Raw genomic sequence first — 18038 nt, 5'->3', positions numbered from 1 at the left:
AGTGCAATCAACCTATTGTAAAGTACTGTGTATACTTACAGACTATCACTAATGCGGTTCTTCCTGGGTTTCACTGGAATTATCTTAGTCATGTGATTTTGCTTGGACATCATTTTTCTTTCCCTGAATTATTTGGGGCCCTCTTCCAGATTTTTTTAAAAGTAAAAAATTAGCACTTTCTGCTTTTAAGAATGCCGTCAGCTACACATTTGAACGTACATGCTTCATCCTGCTTTATTCTATTTCTTACAGATAACAATATCAAATTAATTACCTTCCAAGAGTCTGCTACAAAGGTAAAACACAAAGCCATTTTCCTTCTGGCTAATCTACAGTTAATCTTATTCACTCCTGCTGTACAGAAAAATGACACTGGTCCACTTGGAATTGAATATATTCCAGCTATCACTAGTTATAATGCTATATCAGGGTGGAACAATGCTGGCTAAAAAAAAAATAAACTCATTGATTTCCCTAAAACAAACAGAGGAGAAAGAAACTTTAAGATACAGTTACTGAATAATAAATTCCATTTTTCAATTAATGCAGATATTTAATGACTTGAAGTAAACTTTAAAAATAAAAATGCATTAGAGAATAAACAGATCAGATAGTATATAAATTGTGTGGAACCAGGAGTCAGACATAATCCCAAATCCCCTTCAGCAATTGGTTTCATAAATATTAACATGGAGAAAAAATTATGTCTTTTTTTTTTTTTGACAAACTTGTCTCAAACTTCTGCTCAAAAAAATATTTGCTGAATATAAATGCTGTTCCTAGGTTTAAGTAACAGTAAAAAAAAAAAAAAAAAAAAAAGCAAGCCCAAATGTGGGAAATGGAAGAGGGAGAAGCAAGCATACTAGAATAATCCATAAACTGCGACTGTCAAACTATTTCTAAAAACATAGAGGTAACACTTTGACACTAAATCTTATTTCTCTAGGAAAATCTAGTCCATGTCATTGGAGCACTTCATATAAGGTTCCTATTTCATCCAAGTCATGGGCTATAGTCTTACTCTCCATCCCACTGGAGTTTTGGCTTATGCTCAATTATCTGGATGAATCACAATGCCCAATCCTTACTTACTCTTTGTTATACAGATGGAGATGGATGCCTTCTAAACACTGTACCTGACATTTGCAAGTAGTCTTAAAGTTACAAAGAAGAGCATATGGTAATAGAACTAGAGGGATACAAACATGAATTATTTTAGCATCTAAATAAAGTACATTTAAGTATAAACCCTACTTCAGAGTGATACACAACAAAAATGCAAACAAATTGCTTGAGAAGGATAACTCCATAGCCAAGAGATGCTATTAAGTTCATATCTGTAGCCACAAAAAGAGTTTGTTCCATAGAGAGACTGAGCCCATATGGCGATCTTTGAACAAAGATCCATCAAATCCTGGCAGTGCAAACATATCAGGGCAGGTGTAGTTTCTATCACCAATGCCCCTTAGTGAGCATTTCAGAGGTGTGTGGCTAATAGAAAATAAAATATGATGTGGCAGAGTGAAGATGATTAAAATTTGGATTATTAAAATGGCATCTTGACACCGTATCTACAATGGCTTTATTATGAAATTTCAGCTTTCTGTTCATGCTTTGCAGTGCCCCCCCAAGCAGAATTAAATGTGTAAGATTTTCTTCCTTATGGACATGTTTCTGTTAAGCAGCTCACATAGTATCTGCTGAGATGAAGTTAGAATATCTTTTCAGTTATAAGGAAAGGAGTATGGTACTAAAATAAGTCAAGTGTATACCAGATGATAACGTTTTACCTCCTAAAAGAGATATATTGGATTAACATGATTTAATCTTGATCATGGATCAAGATTATCAGGATAATACAATCAATACTATTCAAAAAAGAGAGATTTCATGCTCAACCTTGGAATTAAGCTGGCTAAGTAAATGTTAACTGTGAGTTATCACACTTGACCAGCCAAGTTTGGTCAGCACCCTCTTTAATTACTAAATTATTTACAGCACACCCTTTAATTACTAAGGGGACTTAGCTTAACTAGTTTCTTCTGAGTTCAGTAGGATCCACCAGGACTTTCTCCTAGGCTACATGCAGAAAAATTAGAAAATCAAAAGGACCTGGAGACTAACAAACACTGGGAAAGAGAAAGGGGATTCATGTTAAATACAAGTTAGAGTTCGCCACTAATTGTCCTCCCCTCAACTAACCCTCACATTTCTTTGGTTTGAGTAGAATTTTTAAAAAATAATTGGTGTATTGCTAGAAATCACATAGGACCAGAAAACAAGAGAGCTCACTTCATGCTGCTAATGACAAATTAGCATGTGATCATAACCTAGTAGTAACAAGGAAAGGTTATGAAAGCAAACCTTTCACACCTCCTCTAGAGTTTTATCCTCTTCTTCCCCACACAAAGCAGACATAAAACCACACATTTGTATTATAAACAAGGTGCTACTAAGTCAGAGCCCCCCAAAAGCATTTTCTTGTATAGGTTTATTTATAGTAATGTAGTCCACAATCAATGCAAAGAAGCACCATTACTATAGAGTCTCCAAGAGGGTATGGAAATATCTTTGTCTTTGTAATGGGATTTTACTTGAGTAAAAGGAAAGATGTCCTGACAGTCAAAGTCCTAAACACAGAAACGGCTTAGAAGGAGGTTACAAATTTCGTTCCCAAGGGCCCTTCATTTATTTTAAAGGAATATAAAACTATCTATTGGGGCACCTAGGTGGCTCAGTCAGTTAAGTGTCTGACTCTTGATCTCATTTCAGGTCTTGATCTCAGGATCCTGAGTTTAAGCCCCACACTGGGCTCCACGCTGGGCATGGAGACTGAGTAAACAAAACAAAACAACACAAAAAAACTCCAAAAAACTATTGACCACTGTTTACCATTATTTACAATAAAGTAAACAATATACAGTTGGATAACATTCTGATTACTACAAAGTTCTTGCTTTTCCTGGTTTCTGCTGAACTAGTAACTCAAATACTAAGACTGAGGCTACATCTAAGGTATGAGTTGGAGTAAAGAAAAAGATGCAAGTCAAAGAATTTAGAATACAGAAGTTTGTTAACCCATTTATTCCAGTAGGTCCTAAATTGTCAACATCTCTAACCATCTGATTATGATTAGGTTTCTGTGAACAAAGTCTTAGACATTCCATGAATCATGACCTTTTAATCAATGCAACACAAGGATTTCAACTTCTTTTTTTTAAAGATTTTATTTATTTATTTGACAGAGAGAGACACAGCGAGAGAGGGAACACAAGCAGGGGGAGTGGGAGAGGGAGAAGCAGGCTTCCTGCTGAGCAGGGAGCCCGATGCGGGGCTCGATCCCAGGACCCTAAGATCATGACCTGAGCCGAAGGCAGACGCTTAACAACTGGGCCACCCAGGCGCCCCGGATTTCAACTTCTTGAAAAGGAATGGTTCACTAGAAGGAACCTTTAAAGTTTAAGTAAGTTTTGCTTACCTAATTAAAATGCACCAGGACTTGTCTAGTTTTCTCATTTGGGTGGGGAGGTTGTTGGTAGTGATAAAATTTTCCATTCGGTGATCTTGCAAATAAACTTGCATTTATATGACTGTAGATAGGGATATGGATTCTGATACAGCTGCTTTTAAATTGTCCAATATATTATATATATATATATTTAAATATAATGTTTACATTATATTTAAATTGCCCAATTAATTGCAAAATTTGAAAGGCTAAGACTTCAGGAAAAATTTCTATTTAACTTCAAGTGATTTCTTAGGTTGCTGAAAATGACGGCCTCCCAGAAACACAGGCTTATCCATGATTATAAATGCTATTTTTGTTTTGGTGAATGTTAAAAAAAAAAAAAAAAGAAAACCATTTACATATGTATTTTTATGTATACAAACACACAAAAAAAACTCCAAACAAACAAAAAACCCAGAATGGTCCTCAGGCATATGGAAGTTAAACAAAATTCTGATAGAGTAATGATTATGAAGATTTCCCTCAACATTTAGAAAAGGTGTTCTCTAATGCAGGAGAATAATATACCATGATCTCAAATATTCTTTTCTGATAAAGGAAAGCTTTTATTTGTTCAAGCTAACCGTGCTCTAGATGCAAAAAACATCCCAACAACTCCCCCAATACTACTTCAAAATGAACATATCAAACTTGACTTTCATTAGAATGTTATTTCTTCACACTAATAAATCCAAAAACCAAGACCTAGATTTTACATATAATATATATATAAAACAACACAATTATTGAGTTTCATCTTCTGGACAATGCCAAGTTAGTCTCTCTTCATAAAAAGCAATTACAATTTGAGGACACTTCATATTTGCCTCTTTTGCCAGCACCAAGTCTGCCTCATCTGAATCTTTCCATTTCATGAGAAACATTAATTTTCCACTGATGTCTGTGGCATCAATTATTCCTTCAGGATCAAGACCTCTGGCAAAACCTCTTGTCTATCAGCAGCATCTCTTCTCTTCTCTGATTTGCTGTCATCTGATTCACTGTCAGATACAGGTTTTCTTTTTGTACCATATTTTTCTTTACCAGCTTTTTGAGAATTAAGAAATGCTTCAATTAACTCTGGACAATGAAAATTTTCTTCAGGTTCCCAAGTACTGTCAGCATCTGTAAATCCCTTCCACTTCAGGAAATACTCCACCTTCCCATTCACTACATGTCCACCACAATGTTTTCAGGATCTGCCTCTTCTATTTTTTGTACTCTTTCCAATTCTGTTTCTTTTCCATTTTTTTGCAATGTAGTTTTATTGGACTTGAAGACTTGAAGTCTTTTTTATTTCAGACTTGAAGAGCTATTATTCACCTCCTTGGAGCAGTTCTGGGTCCTGGGTCTGCAGTGTCTCCCCCTTTATTTATTAATGGAGATTTTGCCCTGCAAACCCTTAAAATTTTAAAAGTAATTAAATGTATCAATCTTTTATTGGATCTTCATTTTGAAATACAATTGGAAAAGTTTTTCCCCTTATGCTGGTTATAGGATTTACCCATATTTTCTTCGAATACTTGTGTTGTTTCAGGTTTGCATTTAAATCTCTGACCCATCTGGAGTCTATGGTATCTTTTCCCAAATGGCTCTTCTGGTTATCTATTGATGTAAAACAAACTACCCTCAAACCTAGTGGCTTAAAATAAAATTTGTTTTATTAGATTTGATAGCTCTGTGTGTAGATTTGACTCAGCTGGGCAGTTCTGCTAATCTTTCTCAAGTTCTCTTGTACAGTTGCAGTACTTGATGGCTGGGGCTGGAGTTATTTAAAGGCTTGATTTTAATGCTGGGAAGGCAGGACGTCTCTCCTTCCACATGTAGTTCCAGGGCTGCTTCTCTCCATGTGCCCTCTCCATTTAGTCTTTTCCAGTAGGGTAGCTGGACTGCTTCTTACTCTTCTCTTCCTTTTTCTTTTCATTTTTAAACAGTTTTTATTGTGATAGATTTCATATACCATAAAATTCACCTATTTATGGTATACAGTTTAGTGGTTTTCAGTACAGAGTTGTACAACCATCACCACAATGTAACTTGAAAGTATTTTTAACATCCCAGAAAGAAACCCTGTACTCATTAGCAGTCATCCCTCACTCCTGCTGCAGCCCTCATCCCTGTTCTAGCCTCAGTCACTGATCTATTTTTCCAGAATGTATGAATTTGTACATTCTGGATATTTCATAAAAAGGGAATAATATAATATATAGTCTTTTTGACCAGTTTTTTACTTAGCATGTTTCAAGGTTTATCCATCTTGTAGCATATATCAGAACTTCCTTTTTTAACACAAATAATAATCCATTGTACAGTGACATCACAATTTGTTTACCCAAATATCTGTTGGTGGACATTTAGGTTGTCTCCTCTTTTTGGCTGTTATGAATAATGCTTCCTTGAACATCTTTGTACAAATTTTTGTGTGGACATATGTTTTGATTCCCCAAGTATATACCTAATAGTGGAATTACTGGGTCATCAGTTTAGAATTTTTTTTTAAACACCATTAAAATTTTTTTTATCATGATTAAATGTACTCTTTAATCCTCATACCCTATTACCCCTATTTCCCCACTGCCATCACCTCTGGTAACCATCAGTTTGTTCCCTATAGTTAAGAGTCTATTTCTTGGTTTGTCTCTCTTTTTCCCCTTTGCTCATTTATTTCTTAAATTCTACATATGAATGAGATCATATTGTATATTCTTTGACTTACTTCACTTAGCATTATACTCTCTACCTCTATCCATATTGTTGCAAATGTTAATATTTCATTCTTTTGCATTGCTGAATTATACACACACACACACACATACACACACACATATCACTTCTTTATCCATTCATCAATGGACATTTGGACTGCTTCCATACTTCGGCTATTGTAAATAATGCTGCAATAAGCATAAGGACATAAAGGTGCATGTATCCCTTTGAAATAGTGTTTTTGTATTTTCTGGGTAAATACCCAGTATTGCTGGCTCATAGGGTAGTTCTATTTTTAACTTCTTGAGAAATCTCCATACTGTTTTCCACAGTGGCTGCACCAGTTCGCATTCCCACAGTGCAAAAGGGTTCCTTTTTCACCACATTTTTGTTTCTTGTGTTTTTCATTTTAGCCTTCTGCCAGGTGTGAGGTGATATCTCATTGTAGTTTTGATTTCTTTTTCACTGCTGATGAATGATGTTGAGCATCTTTTCATCTGTCTGTTGGCCATCTATAGGTCTTCTTTGGAGAAACATCTGTTCTTGTCTTCTGCCTATATTGTAATTGGATTATTTGTTTTTTGGATGTTGAGTTGTATCAGTTCTTTATATATTTTGGATACTAACCCTTTATTAGATGTGTGGTTTGCAAATATCTTCTCCCATTCAGTAGCTTGCCTTTTAATTTTGTTCATTGTTTCCTTCACTGTGCAGAAACTTTTTTTTTATTTTGATGTAGTCCACAATAGTTTATTTTTGCTTTTGTTTCCCTTGCCCCAGGAGACCCATCTAGAAAAATGTTGCTACCACCAATGTCTGAGAGATTACTGCCTGTGCTCTCTGAAAGGACTTTTATGGTTTCAGGTCTCACATTTAGTCCTTAATCCATTTTGAATTTATTATTGTGTGTGGTGAAAATGGTCCAGCTTCATTCTTTTGAATGTGGCTGTCCAGTTTTCCCAATACCATTTGTTTAAGAGACTGTCTTTCCCCCATTGGATATTCATTCCTCCTTTCTTGAAGATTAATTGGCCATATAGTTGTGGGTTCATTTCTGAGTTTTCTATTCTGTTCCATTGATCTATGTGTCTATTTTTGTGCCAGTGTCATACTGTTTTGATCACTTCAGCTTTGTAATATAACTTGAAGTCTGGAATTGTGATGCCTCCAACTTTGCTTTTCTTTTTCAATGTTACTTTGGGTATTCAGGGTCTTTTGTGGTTCCATACAAATTTTAAGATTGATTGTTCTAGCTCTGTGAAAAATGAGAGCTCGGGTTTTTTTTGTTGTTGTTGTATTTTGTTATTTTATAGGGATTGCCTTAAATGTGTGATTGTTTTGGGTATTATAGACATTTTAATGATATCTGTTCTTCCAGTCCATGAGCATGGAATGTCGTTCCCATTTCTTTGTGTCATCTTCAATTTCTTTCATCAGTGTTTTATAGTTTTCAGAGTACAGGTCTTTCACCTCTTTGGTTAGGTTTATTCCTAGATATTTTATTGTTTTTGGTGCAACTGTAAATGGGATTGCTTTATTTCTCTTTTTGCTGTTTCATTATTAGTGTACAGAAATGCAGATTTCTGTATATTGATTTTATATCCTGCAACTTTACTGAATTCATTTATCAGTTCTAGCAGTTTTTGGTAGAGTCTTTTGGGTTTTCTATATACAATATCATGTCATATGCATAAAGTCAGAGTTTTGCTTCTTCCTTTGCATGCCTTTTATTTCTTTATGTTGTCTAATTGCTGTGGCTAGGACTTCCAGTACTATGCTGAAGGAAAGTGGTGAGAGAGGACATCCTTATCTTGTTCCTGACCTTAGGGGAAACCCTCTCAGTTTTCCCCCATTGAATATGATGTTGTCTGTGGGTTTTTCATATAGGACCTTTATTATATTAAAGTATATTCCCTCTAGACCTACTTTGCAGAGAGTCTTAAACATGAATGGATGTTATACTTTGTCAAATGCTTTTTCTGCATCTATTGAAATGATCATATGATTTTTATTCTTTCTTCTATTGATGTGACATATTACGTTGAGTTTTGTGAATATTGAAGCACCCTTGCATCCTGGGAATAAATCCCATTTGATCGTCGTGTATGATTTTTTAAATATATTGTTGGATTTGGTGCTAATATTTTGTTGAGGATTTTTGCATCTATATTGATGACATAAAGGACTTGGAAGGAGGTTACAAAATTTCATTCCCAAGGGCCCTGTAAAAATAAGAGATTCATCTTTCTAGAAAGGTTTAGGTAGAGTTGAGCCTAGAGGGAGGAAGATGGATGAGACCCCTCCAAATCTGTGCAGCCCTAAAACTCTAAAAAGGGTCTTAACTCTGTGTATTCTACAGATGGAATAAGACAAATGTGCCACTTATAATTACTATCATGATCCATCCACAGATGCTGACTTTTGCCATTTGATGTTCATAAAGCACTACTCAGTATAATATATAAAGAATGTAATTATATGTCTTTTGGATAGGAATACTTGGGATAAAATGGGAGGGAGGAGAAACTGTCTTGGTTAGTAGGAAAAAATATGTATAGCAATAAAATATTTAAAGTCACTTCAAGAGGAAAATAAACTATAATTTTTTTTTTACTTCATCCCTTCTCCTGACAGAAATGATAGCTAGCTCTCTTTCCTCCAAAAAAGAAAGAAAGAAGAGAGAGAGAGAGAGAAAGAAAAGAATGAAGAAAAGAAAGAAAGAAAGAAAGAAAGAAAGAAAGAAAGAAAGAAAGAAAGACCTCAGTGAGGTTTCTAAAAGGACATCATTTCTAAAAGCACACAGGAGTTACATTTAGCTTTGGAAAAACAGTGGTTTTCAGGGACTAATATTCTATTAGATCTAATGTCAGCATGGCATTATTTCTATTATTTGTATATAATTCAGTGTTCTTAGAGAATCTAAAGATTCTTCACCTATCTCTGGGCCTCAAGAGGTCTATATCAGCTCCTGTCTTGTAGCCAGGAAAAGACTAATCAAGTTGTGACAGGCACTCCCAGTCCTACTTCAGAACCACTCTAAACCTGTGTCTTAACTTCCAGTCAATTGCTTTTTCTGTCCTGCCTACTCAACCCAATGACCCAGTATTTTGGGCCAGTCTTACATTTTTTGATTAGCCTGCTATCCAAGTACTTGTTTATTTTATGTTATTTAACAAACACTAATATGGATAGTGTTTTAAACACTTCATAAATATCAACACATCTAATCAACAACACAACCTTATAAGGGAAGTTACATTATCCTCATTTTATAGATGATAAAAACTCAGGCTTAGAGAAGATTAACTGACCCAAAGATCATGCTTCAAGTAAGTGGTGGAGTACAGATTAGATACCCAGGCATCGCAAGAGTCCATGCTTTTAGCTACTATACTGTGCTGTCTTCACAAAGGAGACAGTCAAATGATGGTTATTGGTTTACCAATTATCCTAAAGATCCTCTGCTTTTTCTTTTCTTTAAATGTAATAATATTAAAGCAATAATTCTTTAAAGGCAACCAGCATCACCAATCCTAACACTGTTTACATGATGCACACTTACAACATATCACATGACAGGTCTTTTTAGCACAGTCCTTAGTAATAGAGCTTTGCACATTCCTGGAGATGGGCAGAAGCAGAACTTGCAAATCATCTAATTTCTCATCCCTTTACCTAATCAACTCCCTTTTATAAATAGAAGAGTGTATTTTTCATTTCCAAAGATTTTTCTATTACAGGTTTCACAGGTGTTTATATGGATACTAGTAACCTGAAGGCTAAAATTAAGATATCTGGATCACAATGAAGGCAACCAAGAGACATCAAACTCCACCGCCCCCCCCCACCCCAAATCCTGAATCTCCAAGTTTTCCCATTCTCTCCTGGGCCAGGCAGGATCTCTTAAGTACCTGCTAACTGCTCCCCCCACCACAGGAGTGGGCTAAGCAGCTTTCTATTGTTAGTCTCCTCTCCAAGGGGCTACTTTCATCCTCCTGCATTTGCCCTAATTACTGGCATTGGCAGCTGTTGAACTGACTGCTGTTAGTCTGTCAATTCCTGGGCTCTGCCAGTCTTATTTGGGCTTCTACTTTTCCAGATGACGGTCTCACCAGCTAATCCTGACCACCAACTTTCCAACACTCTCTTTTGAGCTTTCCAAATACTAAAACTAGAGAGAGGATAGTCTTAATTTTTTCCTTTTCTCTAGCTCTATGTCCAATCCATCAGCAAGCCATGTTGACTGTATCTTCAAATTATAACCCAAATCCTCCCACTTCTCTCATTCTCCATCATTACCATCCTAATCTAAGACCACATTATCTCTCCCTAGGACAAAAGTAGTTGCATCCTAACTAGTGTCCCTGCTTCCACTCTTGACCTCCTACAATCCAATGTCTACTCTGCAAACAGTAATCTTGTTAAAGCACAATCTGACCAATTGCACTCCTCCTTAAAATTTTCCAGCGGACTTCCACTAAACTCAGAAAAAATCCAAATTGCTTACCATGGCCTATAAATCCCATCTGAATAATCTGGATTTTGCTGATGTCTCATACCACTCATTATTTTCCCTTGGGTTTTAAGAAAGGCCAAACTCTTCCTAATCTGAGGGCTTTTGAACTCACCTTTTCCTTTACCTGTAACACTCTTTCTTTCCTCTGTGTGCCTAGATTCATCTTATCTATAAGGCTCAGCTTAAATGTTATGACCTCAAACAGGCCTTCTAAGCATCATATCATAACTATGCTTCTCATCATTATTATATTTTACTATGCTGATTCTTCTTCATATTGATTACCATCTGACATTTTTCTTAACTATTTTTGAACTTTGTGGCCTGTACCACCTCCAACAGTAGGCCTGTAAGTTCTAGGAAGTAGGGACTATGTCCACTCATAGCTGTATCTCCAGTGCCTAAATTCTCAAAACATATTTTTGGAAGTGAGGAAACAGTTGCCTATTGCAGTACATGGAGGAAACCTCTGTTGGTGTTAGACACCTCTTACAGAAGTTTGGGCCTTCCTGAGGTTGCCCCTCTCTATGGCTGTATTGGACATCAAATCCATTCCCACTTGGGACTAAAGCAGTACCAAGTATTTCTCATTCCATTTGTATAGGTCAGGAAAATATGGCTCACCTCTTTTCCCATCATTCAGAAGCTGGTGCCTCTCTTCAGTTTCTTTCTTTCTTTCTTTTTTTTTTTTTTTTTTGCTGGTACCAAAAGAGGGGAAAGGAACCCCTTTTGCTAGCAAAAACCTTCATCTTTTTCTATCTGCCCCTCCTTGCCAGAGTTAAGACATCTCTCTCTTCACTCCAAACATTTTTGCCACTCCAAGCCAGGCTTTGTATGCCCAAGACTCCAATTTGTACCCTCTTTTCTGCTCTGAAAAAGAACATACTGGAAGTCACAAAAGATGTTTTGTGAGCTAAAAAAATTAAATCATAATAGATGTCTGAAGAAATCCACCCTTTCCCTTAATAAAATTATACCCAAATCTCCAAGAAGAGAAGAAACTATATGCAGGAGGACGGAAATTCAGGTGGAGGGGTAGCTAAACTTCAGAGTCCTGAGCTGTAATTTCTATGTAGGAAACTGTCCCTAAATTACCAACCTTAGAGGATCTGGGTAATTTCACTAATGGAACAGGCCAGTATCTTTAAAAGGCCTACTTGCAACATTTCCATGGCAACATACTACTTGAAGCAAACATACTACTTGCTTAGTGTTTGCATAAAGGAGAGGCAGCTATAATACAAATAATGGGGGGGGGGAGAAAGAGAGAGTGAGAGAGAACAAGGGAAAGAGAGAGAGAATGAGAGGGGAGACAGAGATGAGAGAGAAAAAAATGAAAGAGAACAAAGGAGAAAGAGAATGAAAGGAAAAAATGAGAGAATGAGAGGGGGAGTGGGAAAGGAAGGGAGGAGGAAGGGGGGAGTAGAAGATCTTGGTTTTCATAATTTAGCTTTTATGACTAAATATTTCTGGGGCACTCAATGTTTTGGAACACTGGTAAGTCAATTCCATTAGTGAGGCTTTTAGTATTTTAATTGGGGTGGGGGGTCTCTTCCTACTTAATGAGCAAAGAAAAGGCCACTTTGATGCTCCAGAGCACAGGAGAGGCAAAGTCAAAAGATTTTGGAGCTCAAAGCCATGTATTTGGTTTTTTTTCTTTTGATAGCTCTGATTAAAAATGAGTTAATGCAAGACAGGAAGCAGAACCATTAGCTAGCAAGATCACCAATCTCAAATAGCATTAACCACAAGAACTGCTGATCTATTAGTGCAGTGGCTTCTAAACCTTTCCATCAATTTTTAAAAATTCTATTCCTCCTGCAAAGGACTCCATTTCTGAAAGGTCTAACCTCCTAGACAAATGGTATTTATTAATAATTCTTTAGATTTTATCAATTGAAAACATATAGCCACCCATCAGAACTTGTGATCAGTATTATCACAAGTTGACACAATTCCAAGGTAAAGCATAGAGACTGGACATGTTAATCAGTATGTTAAAACTGCTCAAAGATCCCTATGCCTGCCCTTCATAGAGTCCAGATGAATTAAGTGTGATCTAAAGAATTCCACATAGCTCTCCAGAGAAAAAAAAATTAAGTGATGGGAAAACACATCTTTCTACGCATTGAAAAAGAGTCCAGAAGTCCCAAGCAGAGAGAAAGGGGAGCTACTCACAGGATTGGTGCTCTGTGGATGCCACTTTAGGCAGAGTAATTACGAGAGAGAAAAAACATGGACTGTAGAGTGGGCAGACCTGGGGGATGACAGCCACATTCTATAATAAGAATATACCAGCTTGTGCTCTTAGGCAAGTTATTAAGTTTCAAGTACTTTACCTGAAAATGGGGTGATATCACCTACTTTAAAGCACTATTATGCAGTTCATAAGTATATAAAGCACCTACCAGCACTATCCTCCCATCCCCACAATCACAATGACCACGAAGCCTTTTTGCTTAGCCTCTTAGAATCCTCTTTTTTGGAAGGTCACCTGCTGGGTGGTAAAACCAATGGGTAGATACCATTCAGGGGTTCAGTTCATAGTATTTCTTTAGTTTCTTGCATTCTTTCACCAAAATTTTATCTAACATGCAACCTTTAATTACTTGTTTCTTCTGTTAACCTTTGAGGGTACAAATATATGCTGGAGTATCTTTATAACATTGCCTTTACGAGTTCATGCAGTAGAGCCATGCATTAGATAGCTGTGTTATGACCAAAGATCACAGTAATAATTCCAAGTCTTGTGGGAGGCACAGAATTTCAGAGTAAGACACCCAGGGTCAGAATTCCATATCTATCCCTGGCTTGCTATGTAATCTTGGAAAAGATACTTCATCTTTTTGAGCCTCAGTTTCCTCCTCTGTAAAACTAGAATATAATACCCACTTCCAAATGTTTCTGTAAGGAGGAAATGAGATAAGGCATGTAAAGGGTATAGCACAATGCCTGACAATAACAGATTGTCAGTTTTATTATAATACCACCTTGATATGGTGAAGAGCATTACAGTAAAGCATCAAATGCACTGTTCTCCTGACACAGTACACCATTCATACATGGAAGGTTTGAGGGCTCAAAGCAGGGTATCCAAGTCAATAGGAGGCATCCACATGCTTTCTTCATCAGATAGTATGGATACCCCATTATCTGTGCCCAGATAAGTAATTAAACTTCAAACACAAAAAGAAGATTCTGGGAACATTATATAACAGTCTCTAAAACTGGTGTCTCATAAAATATCTCTACCTCAAAGCAAACTGACGCAGCCACTCTGGAAAACGGTATGGAGGTTCCTCAAAAAATTAAAAATAGAACTAATCTAGGATCCAGCAACTGCACTACTAGGTATTTACCCAAAGAATATAAAAATACCAATTTGAAGGGATACATGCACCCTGATGTTTATAGCAGCATTATCTACAATAGCCAAATTATGGAAACTGCCCAACTGTCCATTGACTGATGAATGGGTAAAGAAGAGTTGGTATATATATACAATGGAATATTACTCAGCCATAAAATAATGAAATCTTATTATTTGCAATGACGTAGATGGAGCTAGAGAGTATAAGTCAGGGAAAGACAAATAACATATGATTTCATTCATATGTGGAATTTAGGAAACAAACCAAATGAGCAAAGGGGAAAAAAGAGAGAGCAAAACCAAGAATAGACTCATGTCTATAGAGAAAAAACTGATGGTTACCAGAGGGGAGGTGGGTGGGGGGATGGGTTAAATAGGTGATGGAGATCAAGGACTGCACTTACTGTGATGAGCACTGGATGTTGTATGGAAGTGTTGAATCACTATGTTGTACACCTGAAACTAATATTACACTGTATGTTAACTAACTGGAATTTAAATAAAAACTTAAAAAAATAAGATGTCTCCATCTCATGTAGCATAAAGTTCAAGTTCATTGATTCAGACCAGATGGAAATGCAACACATTTCCAAAATTAGCCACCTTAACTATTTCCAGATCTTCATAAAATAGAAACAGGACATGGATATTCTGCTAATGCCTGGGTATTGAACATATTCACCTACCCCTAGGGTGAATTACCCAAAGACTTCATGTAGGCAATTAACATTATCTAATACATCAATTTTTTAAATAACATAATTTTAAAGATTTACTAGCACCATTTTCACTTGGATTGTGGTGAGGACAGCAGGAGGCATAGAAAAGACAAGTAATATAATGGTGTGACACCAAAAGCATATAATGCAAGTCAGAGACTGACTTATTATATAATCTTAGCCCAGGGAATCAGATCTACAGGCTTAACATTGCTCCTGTGCAAAGTAAGTGTATGTGCTGCCGAAGCGAGCACCTGTGCAAAGTAAGTGACTCGATATATGTGATCTCTTACATCTCTAAGAGTCTACCATCTTAAATTTGTACATTAATACAAATAAATGAGAGTTCATACAAAAATCCAGCTGCTATATAGTGTAATATTTAGCAATAACCCCTAGATATTTTGATCTAGTCCTCTTCTATATCCCTTCCACAAGTAATGCCTTAGGCAATTTCCCCAATGATATACTGGAAATAAAGATAGTAGTAATAGCAATAGTGGTGGTGGTGAAATTTATTTCAACTTCCTATTGGACATAGCCTGTTATAAACACCTAATAAGCATTAACTCACTTAATCCTCATAATACTAGAAGGAAGGTACTCGTATTATCTCCACTTTGTAGAAGAGGAAGATGAGGCACAGAAAAGTGAAGTGACTTGCCTGAACCACTAGAAAGTCAGAAATCAAACCTAGAATTTTGGTTCTTAATCACTATGCAGAAAGTAAGTAGCTGAAGAGCACTGGAAGGGGAATTCCACTTCCAGCCAAGGAATAAAAGGGGCCAGATTTACTCTACATCCTTAAGTGACTAGAAAACCAGGGGGGGAAAAAGATGTAAAACAACCTTTTCTCAAATATCAGACAAGTAACACAGGGCTGTGATCCCCCTCAAAAGGGAAATAAACAAGGTAAGTGCAATATTTTCCCAGCTTACTGTGTGGAGGCAGTTTCCAGGCTACAGTGCAAGGAGAGGGAATTGAAACAGAGCTCATGGAGTTGAAGAGACAGAGACTGGAGTTCAGAGGGCCCAATGTGGTTTGAAATTGTAGAGGAGAGTATAGGAGATGAGAGTTGTACAGAGAGTGTGAGCTCCAGAGATACTACTAAGAGGTCTCCTTGAGTCTTTGGATGATTACTGAATCTGCATATACGCATGAGGGGAAGCTACTTAAAAGCTGGGGATAAAACCATGAGAAAGGAATAGGGGAATGATTTATAGAATAGTGGCATGAAGAGCTTGACAGACTTTCAACCCAGTAAAGAACCATAATTGGTGAAAATTATAAAAAAGTAACAACAACTGGGGTGCCTGGGTGGCTCAGTCATTAAGCGTCTGCCTTCGGCTCAGGACATGGTCCCAGGGTCCTGGGATTGAGCCCCACATGGGGTTCCCTGTTCAGCGAGAAGCCTGCTTCTCCCTCTCCCACTCCCCCTGCTTGTGTTCCCTCTCTCACTATGTCTCTGTCAAATAAATAAATAAAATCTTAAAAAAAAAAAAAGTAACAACCACTAAAACTCTCTGGAAATTGTCCTAAGGACACAGAGCAAACCAAGAAACATTTCTTCAAGAAAATCTAAATTTTGGTAAGAACAGTGACAGTTTGTGGCTTTTAAAACATTATTCATCCTCTGCCCCTACCTCCCAGTTCCCCAACTCAGTGATGACAGAAGCTACTCTAACAGTTGTAGGCAACAACAGAGGGCAGTTTTCCCCCAACTCAAAACCTAGGATTACAGTGTCACATGGGGTGTGGCAGGATGCCCACCTTAATCATCATCCCCCAACCCTGTTTTCAGAAGCTCTAATCTGAGTGGCCATGGCCGAAAGGTCTGAGATCCCTTTCTCCACTCAGCTACTACTCATAGGCCAGAAACTCTACCCCAGGCATGGCAGATCAAGAATGCCCTCACCTCAGCTTGCTTATAAGATGAGGTTCCAGAGAGGAACACCAAGAAGTCCAGAAGCTACCACCTGAACCCAGAACACCATGAATAAAGCAGGGATATAACTGAGAAGCAGGCCAGTTAAGACTGTTTTTAGTGGTTGCACTACATTGTTCTTACTACAACATCCCTTAAAGTAATATTACACTATTTTACATACAGTGTAAGAACCATATACCTTATTTTGCCTTTTCTATCCTTTGTGCTATTGTTGCTATATATATTTTACTTTTACACATACTATAAACCCCACAATACATTGTTATTATTTTTACTTTAAACAGTCATTTATCTTTTAAGGAGATTTTTAAAATGACAAAAGGTCTTATATTCAGCATTTATGGCACCCTGTATTCCTTTATTTGACAGTCTTAACCTCCACCTCTGGAAGAATGGTATAGATGTTTTCCCAGCAGAATAGGAAGGTGATAAAAATAGAGAACTCCAGAACTCTCCCCAAGAGAACTGACTATTTTGAACAGAGTATGAGGAAGTTCAAACTTCAGACCACTACAGAAAACAATGGAGATTTCAGTGGTGAGCCCTTAAGTAGGGGCTGGTTCCTCCATGGTAAAAAAAAAAAAAAAAAAAAAAAAACATGCATCAGCTAGAAGCTGAAGAGAGAGAACCAGGGAAAGATATAGCTAAGAAGAAGCTTCCTGGCGTCAGAGTAAATCTTAAAATACTGGTCTCAAAACTACCCCTGAGAGGTGCCTGGATGTCACAGTTGGTTAGGCATCTGACTCTTGGTTTTGGCTCAGGTTGTGATCTCAGGATCCCAGCCCCTGCATTGGGCTCCATGCTCAGTGTGGAGTCTGCTTGAGATTCTCTCTCCCTCTCCCTGTACCCCTCCCTCTCCTGGTCTCTCTCTCTCTAAAATAAATAAGGGGTATCTGGGTGGCCCAGTTAAACATCTGACTTTGGTCAGCTCATAATCTCAGGGTCCTGAGATTGAGCCCCACACTGGGCTCCCTGCTCAGCCGGGAGTCTGCCTCTTTCCCTCTCTCTCTCTCTGTCCCTCCCCCTGCTCTCTCATTTAAATGAATAAAACCTTTATAAATAAATAAGTAAATAAATAAATATCCTTAAAAAACTAGCCCTGCAAAAGGGCCTAAATTTAATTGGATTAGATGGAATAAATTATGCCCCAGGAAATTATCAAAAACAATAAAACAGTTAGATAGCAATTAATGGTGGTAATAGATGATTGTACCAATAGAGACAGACAACAGAGAGACCAGAGAAAGAGACAGTCAAATAGGTTCTGC

General features: G+C 37.2%; 1 protein-coding gene and 1 pseudogene across 5 annotated transcripts in view; both read right to left on the bottom strand.

Annotated features, from left to right (window-relative positions):
• The window catches only part of EDA (ectodysplasin A), a 416826-nt gene that overhangs the window by 280708 nt on the left and 118080 nt on the right, over positions 1–18038 (bottom strand). The window lies entirely within an intron of this gene.
• Positions 3933–5073, bottom strand: LOC118025878 (annotated as a pseudogene).

Source organism: Mirounga leonina, unplaced genomic scaffold, assembly GCF_011800145.1.
Source record: "Mirounga leonina isolate KUSES-001 unplaced genomic scaffold, KU_Mleo_1.0 Mir_204, whole genome shotgun sequence".
NCBI lineage: Eukaryota > Metazoa > Chordata > Mammalia > Carnivora > Phocidae > Mirounga > Mirounga leonina.
Note: the sequence above shows the minus strand (reverse complement) of the source record. Positions and strands in the feature narration are given on the sequence as shown.